Consider the following 10,238-nt stretch of genomic DNA (forward strand, 5'->3'; position numbering starts at 1 on the left):
TAGTACTATCTGCCCCCCTCAACTCGGTTCTCCAAATGCCTCTGTGAGGTATAAAACAGGAGGAAACATAACTGAATAGGAGTTTACCTAGAATATATAAACAATTCTTGCAATTCAATATCAAGACGAACAACCCATTTTTAATGGACAAAAGATATGAACAGGCACTTCATCAAAGAAGATTTTTAAATGTCAAGCATATGCATAAAAAGATGTTCAACATCATTAGTCACTAGGGAAATGCAAATTATACTGAGATAAGCATACTGAGGTACTTCTACAAATGCATGAGAACAGTGAATATTAAAAAGACTGACCACACCAACCACTGGCAAGGATGTGGAGCAACTGGAACTCCCACTCTGCTGATAGACTGTAAAATGGTACAATCACTTTGGAAAATAATTTGGAAGCTTATTAAAAAGTTATATGTTTTCCATATGATCTAGGTAGTCCATTCCCAGAGGAAATAAATATGTGTCCATACAAAGACTTGAACATGAATGCTCACAGCAACTTTATTTGGGAAGGTCACTATCTGGACAAAACCAAAATGTTCTTCAACAGGCGAATGCACAAACACATTGTAGCAAATCCATAGAATGGAATACTACTCAGCAGTAAAAAGAACAAGCTACTGATACATACAACAAGAGTGCTGAATCTTAAAATCATTAAGTCAAGTAAAGAATTCCCACTGTAGATACTGTATACTCTGTTCGCACACATATACAATTTTAGGGGATGCATTATTAATCTAACTTGACAGAAAGTAGCCCTAGCTAGTTTGGCTCAGTGGTTAGAGCATCAGCCTACTAATTGAAGGGTCCTGGGTTCAATTCCGATTAAAGGCACATACCTGGGTTGCAGGCTCAATCCCCAGTGTGAGGCACGCAGAAGGTAGCTGATGATTCTCTATCATCATTGATGTTTCGATCTCTCTCTCCCTCTCTCCTCCTCTCTGAAATCAATAAAAATGTATTTAAAAAAAAAAAAGTGACAGCCCTAACTGGTTTGACTCAGTGGATAGAGCATCAGCCTGCAGACTAAAGGGTCCCAGGTTTGATTCTGGTCAAGTGCATGTACCTTGGTTGCAGTCACATCCCCAGTGGTGGGTGTGCAGGAGGTAGCTGTTAGATGCTTCTCTCTCATCGATGTTTCTAAGTCTTTATCCCTCTCCATTCCTCTCTGTGAAAAATGAATAAAATATGTTTTAAAAAATAAATAAAATAAAGTGACAGAAAGTATATCAGTGGTTACTTGGTGATGGGAGGGTGAGGAAGGAAAGGGTTATTAGTGTATAAGTGACTTTTGAGAATGATGTCTATATTCCTTATCACAATGGTGATACTCAAACATCAAGACTATATACATGTCAGAACTCATCAAATATATATGTCAATTTTTTTTCTAAGGCTGACAATGGGTGTGGCACCTCACACATTTGATGCTCCTGCTCTGGAAAAGTCTAGTCCTTACCCAGCATTCTCAGAGGCGTGTGCCAGCAGGCCTCTACAGTGTCTTTCGTGGGCAAAATGAAATGAAGCAAGTGTGGTCTTTGCACTGCGTTCTGCTGGGGCTTGGCCACTTTGGCCACAGTCAACCTCTGTCCATAGCAAATGAGGAGAATGAAAGACTACAGGACTGGTCCAAGGTCACTCAGCAAGTCACGGTCATGCCAGTGATTTGTCCTCCCTGATCCCAACTGTGGAGCTGCATATGGGTCACTGGGTCACCGAGCTTCCCAATTCCTTGACAGCCACTGATGTTTCTCTAGTGTGTGTTTTCCCTCTGGGTGACGGACTGAGAGCATTTTCTCTGAAGTTTGAAGGTTTGAGGATGCTCTTGGAAACCAGCCCCAGCTTTCAGTGCAATGGTATTCCTCAACTCATTGTATCCCCGGGTCACAGATAAACAGCTCTTTAGTCCTCCTGAGTCGCTTTGATCACTGGCCCCTTTATCCCAGATCTGTACCCTGGCTGGCCTCACCCCTCTGGTGCCTACATGAGCCCAGACTCTGTATGGGTAATCTGTGGATCAGTCCAACATATATATGCTTAGCCGGAGTCATAAATACCTCCATTATCTTGGACCACCCAGCTAAAATTTTATCTTCAATATGAATGCCTGGCCCCACAATGGCCCTGTTGTTCTGCACCCTTAGGCTGTGGCAAAGCTTGACCATAATCTCCCATTCATAAAGGGCCCACAGGGCTCAGGTTATCCTTTATACTTTTGTGAGCACTTGCAAAATCCTTGGGAAACCAGTGTACTTTACAGCAGTGTCTTATGCCAATCGTCTCTTAAGCTCCTCCTGGCCATTCATGGGGAATTTCCAAGAGCCCTGCACACCACACACAGAGTGGCCACCAGCGCCTGCTGTGCCCACGTGCCAGCACTGACTGGGGGCTCACCCTGATGCTGGGGAGGCCCCCAATACTTCCCCCGGACTCCTGCCCTCCCCACTCCCTGCCTCTGCCTCTTGAAAAGAGTTTGTGTGCTGCACACATAGCAGAAATATAAGAGAACACGAGGAAGAAAAACCACCGGCCAAAGGAATATCCTTCAGGACTGACCTCCGTCCATCCGGCCTCGATATACCCCGGAGGAGAATAAAAGGAGGTGCTTGTTTTTGTGGATAAAATCTTACCCTAGGTGTTTCTTCTTTCCAACAATAAAAGTGCCTCTTTGCTGCTTCCAAATTGTTGCTGAAAACCCTGTTAGAGGTGCTGAAACAGTAGACCTTTTGTAGATTTGTCCACTGGCACCTTAATTCTCATTGAGTTCCAGTGTCACCCGACTTGTTGGAAATGCAGAATTTCAAGTCCCTCCCAGCTTTATGGAGTCATAACCTGTACTTAACAAGATCCCCAGATAACCAAGACCTGAGAACATCTTCTCAAAAAATCTCTGTGGATAGCTGGGTAGGGGAGGGGTTATTGGGTTGGGAGGCATCTGTAATGCTTTCAACAATAAAAATAAATTTTTCAAAATCACCGTTGAATACCCCAAAGAGAGGAAGTTAACCGGCCACCTTGACGCAGACCACCGTGAAAGTGGGGAGAGGCTGTTTCCCAGGCCTCTTGGGCCGTTTCCAACATTCCAGGATTCCCTAGGAGTTGATCCCCCAGTGGCCCTGTGGGAATTGTTCTGGGAGGAAGTAAAGAACATGGACCAAGGTGGAATATAAAGCACATATTTAGCATGTTCTTATGGTGGAGGCCGAGGACATAGGGAAAGCCACAGGGGACATCAGCCCCTCATGACATTTCTAGAAACCAGCTACCCAGGTCACCAGCTCACACAATTCCAGGAGGTGACAGCTATTTTTAACCAACCTTAAGAAGCCTCCAGCACTATTTATACTTAAAAAGTTTCCCTTTTGTAGAGGCATAATTTGTTGCTTCTGTCTTTAGACCAGTTTTTCCATACAATACACATGTATATCCAAATAAACGTATTTAAGTTGGACTGCCAGAAAAACCGAGGGGAAGGATTGAAATCATCTGGCATAGGCTATGCTGAGCTAACTGGCTCTAGGAACAATAGTCAAGTCAATGCCAGCACCCTGGGGGTTCTTGCATCCGCTACATTGGCTTCAGGTCTCTGCTAAGGAAGTTGTTGTCCCCCAGGGGACATTTGGCAATGTTGGAGGATGTTTTACACTGTCACAGCTGGAGATAGGGAGGTGCTAATGGTATTTCATAGGCAGAGGCTGCTGAACACCCTACAATACAAAGGAGATCCACATGACAGATAAGTATCTGGTCCCAAATGTCAGAAGTGCTGAGGTGGAGAAGCCCTGTGCTAAACAGCTGCTGGTTTCCCCACATTCTAGGGCCATCCTAATGTGTATCCTACAGCGAGTTCCCTCAGCCAGCCTGCCAGGCAACCAGCTCTCTCTCTCCTTCAGGAAGGCACAAGGCATCTTTTTTTTTTTTTTTTTTTTTGGTTAAAATATATTTTTATTGCTTTCAGAGAGGAAGAGAGAGAGAGATAGAAACAACAATGATGAGAGAGAATCATTGATCAGTTGCTTCCTGCACATCCCCTACTGGGGATCAAGCCCGCACCTTGGGCATGTGGCCTTGACTAGAATGAAACCCAGGATCCTTTAGTCTGTAGGCCAATGCTCAATCCACTGAGCCAAAAACTGGCTAGGGCCACAAGGGATTTAATACTAATTATATATCACATTTATTCAAGCTTACTCTACTCTAGGCATTGCTCTAGGTGCTTTCCATACTTTTTAGCAACCCTTCAGCTCTTTACCACAAACTTGCAGGTCACTATTTTTATTATATTATTACTAATGGCCCAGTGCACAAAATGTGTGCACATTAAAAGGGGATTAATTAGAGGAAATATTTTAATATTGCTATTTGCCCTTTCTCTATAATAGAAATGTCAGAAATGAAAGAAAATTAGTAAAATGTATATGAAAATCTTCCTCCTGTCAGAGTCTGAAGTGTGCCGGGGGACCCAGAGTCAAGTCCTTGCCCACCCACGGTGCCTCAAAATCACACGAGACCCAGCCCCAGCTGACCCCACCCCCATTGGTAGAGATCTAGACCCAGCCCCACCCTTGTCAAGCCCTGCCGGGCAAGGTGGGGTGGCACAGCCTCAGGTCCCCCATCTAGCCCCACAGGGTCCCCTGCCCCGGCCCAGCACCATGCAGCCTCAGGTCCCTGCTGATTGCTCATTAAAGTTCATTACAGAAACAGCCTCCACTGTGGGCACAGCCATCCTGTGTTACGGAAACCCCACCTCTGCTGTTGGGGGGCTGCCAGCTTTGTGATGGTGTAGCAGTCAATTTGCACATTCCCTCTTTATATAGATTATTATACAAATAGATTACTATCCTCTCCCAATCAACTGATGAGGAAACTGAGGTCCAGAGAAGAATACCTCGCCAGAGGTCTCACAGTTAGTAACAGGTGGAGCCAAGCTTTGCACCCTGGAGAGACTCTCTCCAGAACCCACCTTCTTAACCATAACACAACTCCGATAACTAAATACTTGCCAAGAAACTAAGGATGATGGAACTTCCGTGGAGGAGTTGTTTGCTGCACATCGGCCAGGACATGACGAGCCCCAGCTCTGGGGATGAGCCCCCCCCCCTTCCTCAGATTTGCTCTTTTACTCAAATGGACTCAACCCCAGGATCCAAGTTGACCATAGGAAGTACAAGGGACAAGAACCAGCATTCACTGTGGAAACCCCAGAGGCGAGCACGTTTAAAGTATCTCTGCTGGAAGGTGCACCATTTCCCTGACTCTTACAAAACAGCAGTGTACAAGTGGGTGAAGAAACAGTCGGGCTGGCGGTTGCTGATGGAAGTGATGCAGAAATGGAGCTCAGCTTGGCAACCTGGTTTGTAAAAGGAGAGAAGGAGATGCGAGTTGTGGTGATCCTGTTCCTAACGTTTGAGGCATGAAATGCAGCACTGACTGTTTTGTGGCAGACCTGAGGAGTTCCATTCTGTCTAGGAGAAAAGCTGATTCAGACTGGAGGAAAAGGTTTAAGAGAAAAAAAGTTTTTTTAATATAGTATATATAAATATATTTTATTGATTTTTTTACAGAGAGGAAGGGAGAGGGACAGAGAGTCAGAAACGTCGATGAGAGAAACATAGAGTTAGAAACATTGGTCAGCTGCCTCCTGCACACCCCCCACTGGGGATGTGCCCGCAACCCAGGTACATGCCCTTGACCGGAATCGAACCTGGGACCTTTCAGTCCTCAGGCCGAAGCTCTATCTACCGAGCCAAACTGGTTTCCGGCAAGAGAAACAAAGTTTTATTTTGGAATGGTGATGTACAGAAATCCAGCCCCCTTGAGTGTTTCACCAACCACATAGCTAATGGAGCCTACTTACTGCCACACCTTCTATTCTCAAACTCACCCTGACCCCACCCTGCAGCCAAGGCAAGGCTGGGTGTTTTACAGTGTGTAGTGAGGATGGTCATTTAACAGCTTTTACAGAGAGAAGCTGAAGTTAAGTGATTGTACACAATTTGTTTGGTTTGTTTTTTGGGATGAGCAGAATTTTCTTTAGATAAGGCATTCCTGAAAAGGATATAAACCAACATCAATGATAACACCAACCACGTACGGACCCATTCCTGAATGCTGGGTCCTATGCACATCTCATTTAAACCTCACAACGATGTTTCCACTTAATGGATGGAGAAATTGAGGCTCAGAAAGAAAATAAAGTCACATAGGTGGCCAGTGGCAGAGCTGGAAATCAAGCCTCATTTATTTATTTATTTATTTTATTAAGGTATTATATGTGAGCATATCTTACCATTGCCCTCCCCCCACTCCCATACATGCCCTCCCTCCCCAGAGTTTTTGGTCCATTGGTTTTGCTTATATGCATGCATACAAGTCCTTTGCTTGATCTCTTATCTCCCCCATCAAGCCTCACTTCTAATCACCAGGCTGGCCTGTGGCCCTTCTTGATCAATTAAGCTGACATTACTAGTAAGGTGCTCAAATACAGCCTGGACAGCCACAATCCAAGGCCACCAACGCGGCAGCTTCTTCCTTCTCACGGTCGATCGGTTGCTCGGCACGTTGCATTGCCACAAGTGCAAGTTCTGGCCTGTGAAGAAGGAAGACCCACAAAAGACCCACAAAAGCAGGGTCTTTTTACCCTCTCAGCTGCTCCTGCGGGACCCCAGTGACCCAAGAGTTGGTCAGTATGTTGGGGGGAGCCACTAGAGTCAGGGGCCCCAAGGGGAAAGGGAGACATTTGTTTCCTTGGAAAAACAGAAGACAAGCACAGAGTTGTCTTGCCTTCAGGCAAAATGTGTTTAGAACAGGAAGAAGGAATGGATAGAGGAAAGGGAAGAATCTGCTGTGGTTACATTCTGGTGTGTCTTTCTTGGGAGACTCTATTTCTTTCTTGGTCGGGACTGCTCAGGATACTATAACAAAATACCAGAGACGGAGTGGCTTATAAACAACAGGAACTTATCTCTCACAGTTGAAGGTCTGAGGTCAAGGTGCCAGCATGGAGATGTGAGGGCCATGTTCCGGGCACCTGACTTTTCCTCGCTGTTTCCTCCTGTGGTTGAAAGGGCTGGGAGCTCTCGCAGGTGTCTTTCATAAGAGCGCCAATTCCATTCATTCTGACCCAATCACCTCCCAAAGGCCCCCCCTTCTGAGGGTTATATTTCAACATACGTACTATCAACGTAAGAAGTGTCCAAACCTGTATAGAATTTTTATAAGAGTTTATTTGAGCCAAAACCAACCAGGAAGCAAGAGCTCGAGTGCTCTGGAGAGTGCAGTTCCTTTGGCGTCCGAAATTAAGGAGAGACCCTAAGGAAGATGGCATGGAGGTGGGAGACAGCAAGGCAGGGGCTGATTACAGGATAGTTCAGAAGATTGTGCTCTCCTGAGGATGGTTACACTTATTTCAAAGGTGTGTTAACCTAGATCCGTGGTTGGCAAACTGTGGCTTGCGATTCACATGAGGCTCTTTGGCCCCTTGAGTGTGGCTCTTCCACAAAATACCACGGCCTGGACGAGTCTACTTTGAAGATGTGGCATTAGAACAAGTTTAAGTTTAAAAAATTTGGATCTCAAAAGAAATCTCAATCATTGTGCTGTTGATATTTGGCTCTGATGACTAATGAGTTTGCCGACCACTGACCTAGATGCACAAGAACAATGGGCAGGGCTTGGTTAAGGCAAACATAAAGCTTTTACCAAGAAGTTATGTGCCTGGGGCATTACTACCTGGTAAGACCTGCCCAGTTAGGAATTTATTATCAGATTACCCTGTGAGGTTACTTTCTGTAGAACCACTTTTTCGCCCACAATATGAGTTGCAGGGAACACATTTAGACCAGAGTAACCTCTATGTCTCTATGTTTGTGGTTCTCAATTTGGGGGTAATTTTACAAGCCAGGGGATAATTAGCAATGTCTGGGAACATGTGGGTCACCACGGGGGTTGGGAGTGGGAGTGAGGACAGTGTGGTGAGGAGTCGTGTTGCTGACATCCAGTGGGTAGAGACCAGAGATGCTGCTAAACTTTTTCAATGCACAGGACAGTACCTGATAACAAGGAATTATGTGGCTCAAAATGCTGATAGTCCCGAGGCTGAGAAATTCTGCTCTAAATGATGAAGCATGGGACTTCATAAGCACAGGTCAAGTACAAGACATTTGGGCTCACCTTTACTGCAACATATCATCAGCTTTGAGAAAGGCATCTTTCCATTTTACCAGGCCTCGTTTCTCTCCCTGTCAACAAATGAAGCTGGATTCAGAGATTCACTAATTCTCTTTGTTTTCCACCCCCTGAATCTGGACATAAAAGTGACTGCCAGTGCTCACGTGTTCACAGCCTCCGGGTGCCTTGATGATTACCTATGAAGCTATAAGAGGCTATAACTGGTTTACTTTTGGAAATGGGGAATCAGAGAAAAAAATTAAGCCTAGCAAACTGGGAAGTGGAGGAGCAGGCAATGGGATCCTTCCAGAAAGTTTATTAAGGGGAAACCTGCCTCTGGGAGAAAGTAAAATATACAATTAAAGAAAGAAAGGAAAATGCGCTGGCCAGTGTGGCTCACTTGATTGGGCATTGCCCCCTGCTGGTTGGATTCCTGCTCCGGGAGATAGGGGGATGTGCAGAAGGTAGTCCACCCATGTTTCACTCTTCACATTGATGTTTTTCTCTCTGCCTCTCCCTTCCTCTTTCTCTACAAACCTTAAAAAGAGAGACAGAAAGAGAGAGAGAGAGAGAGAGAGAGAGAGAGAGAGAGAGAGAGAGAGAGAGAGAGGCAACTCCTCCTTATTCCACACCCTTCACAGCCGCCTTCTCCTACCTCCCCTTTTTCAACCCACTGCCCTCCTGGGCCATTTAGGGTAGGGAGGGCACCGGGCCCAGCCAATAAGAGTGGGAGGGCAGAAGCTCCTGCTTTGGTCAGAGCACCATCAGCCCCTTGGGTCCTGCTGAGAGGTGGAGCATGGGTTGCCTCGGAAACAGTAAGACCGAGGACCATAACTAGGAAGAGAAGCAGAGCAAGAGGTCAACAGAAAAGACTGAGAAGCAGCTGCAGGACAAGCAGGTCTACAGGGGCCACACACTGCCTGCTGCTGCTGGGTGCTGGGGAGTCTGGGAAAAGCAGCATTGTGAGTAAATGAGGATCCTACACATTAACGGGCTGAATGGAGAAGATGGCAAAGACGACCTGCAGGCTGCCAGGAGCCCAGCGCATGGTGAAAAGGCTACCAAAGTGCAGGACATCAAAAATGACCTGAAGGAGGCCACTGAAACCAACATGGCCGCTTTGAACAACCTGTGCTGGAGCAGGATAGTAAGAAGCTAGGAAAATCCCTGGCGAGTGGAATGGGGAAACTGAGACAGGAAAGTTAAATCAAGGCCAGACAGTGTGGGCAGCTTGCAGCCAGCTTGAGAATTGCAAGATCTTATCTTCCCTAACCAAGGACACATGAGAGCAAATTGTTTATTCCGTCCTCCTACCCAGGGAGTAGTAGCTTAAATCACCCTGGCCTGGGAAAATAGAAAACAAAGACCCAATTAATGCCATTGGTGCCAGCTAAACCCAAGGACAGAGGAAGTCTTTGAGACAAAACAACAAAAACCCCATGAAAGCCAAACAGACCTAAGATAAAAGTAAAACAGGCCAAAGAACAATCCAAAACTCCTCTATAGACTCATTTGAATACATCAGCATATTAAAAATGAACCTGGAAAGCTGATGAATACTCTACTAAAACCCTCCCCTAAGAGTCTCACCTTGCAAAAATAAAAAAAGGATAAAAAGACCTCAGGACAAAGACTCAAAGCAGGCTCCCTCTAGACTCTAGAGTCTAGAGCACGGGTGTGAACTTTTTATCTCTTCCTATGTTCGAAGGGTCCGCATGAGACTTGCACTAAGCCAATAATCTCAGTACTGTGGTCCAGATGGCGTAGGCATGTAGGCTTTCAACAGAGGCTTGATGTTGTTAGTGAAGACTTCGGATTCTGGGATACAGAGTAAAGTGGCCAGGGTAACATAATTCATATTAAGTAAGCATTGCCTCTGTTTCTCCCGAATTTTTCTATTTCTTTCTTTTTTTTTTTTTTTGAACACATTGCTTTCTGAATCTTTTATTTTCCCTCTTTAGGAGAGATATTTGGGCATAAATATTATTGTTGTTGTAATTCCTCACCCAAGGATATTTTTTCCATTGATTTTTAGAGACTGGAAGGGAG

The 10,238-nt window shown here is 45.4% G+C and overlaps 1 pseudogene across 1 annotated transcript; it reads left to right on the forward strand.

The window, feature by feature from the left end:
* The first annotated feature begins 8,985 nt into the window (after window positions 1–8,985).
* LOC311624795 (guanine nucleotide-binding protein G(s) subunit alpha-like) lies at window positions 8,986–9,348 on the forward strand (annotated as a pseudogene). The gene has a single exon. The product of its transcript is annotated as a guanine nucleotide-binding protein G(s) subunit alpha-like (transcript).
* The last annotated feature ends 890 nt before the right edge of the window (window positions 9,349–10,238 follow it).

This window comes from Pipistrellus hanaki, assembly GCF_964339955.1.
Source record: "Pipistrellus hanaki genome assembly, chromosome: 6".
NCBI classification, from domain to species: Eukaryota; Metazoa; Chordata; class Mammalia; order Chiroptera; family Vespertilionidae; genus Pipistrellus; species Pipistrellus hanaki.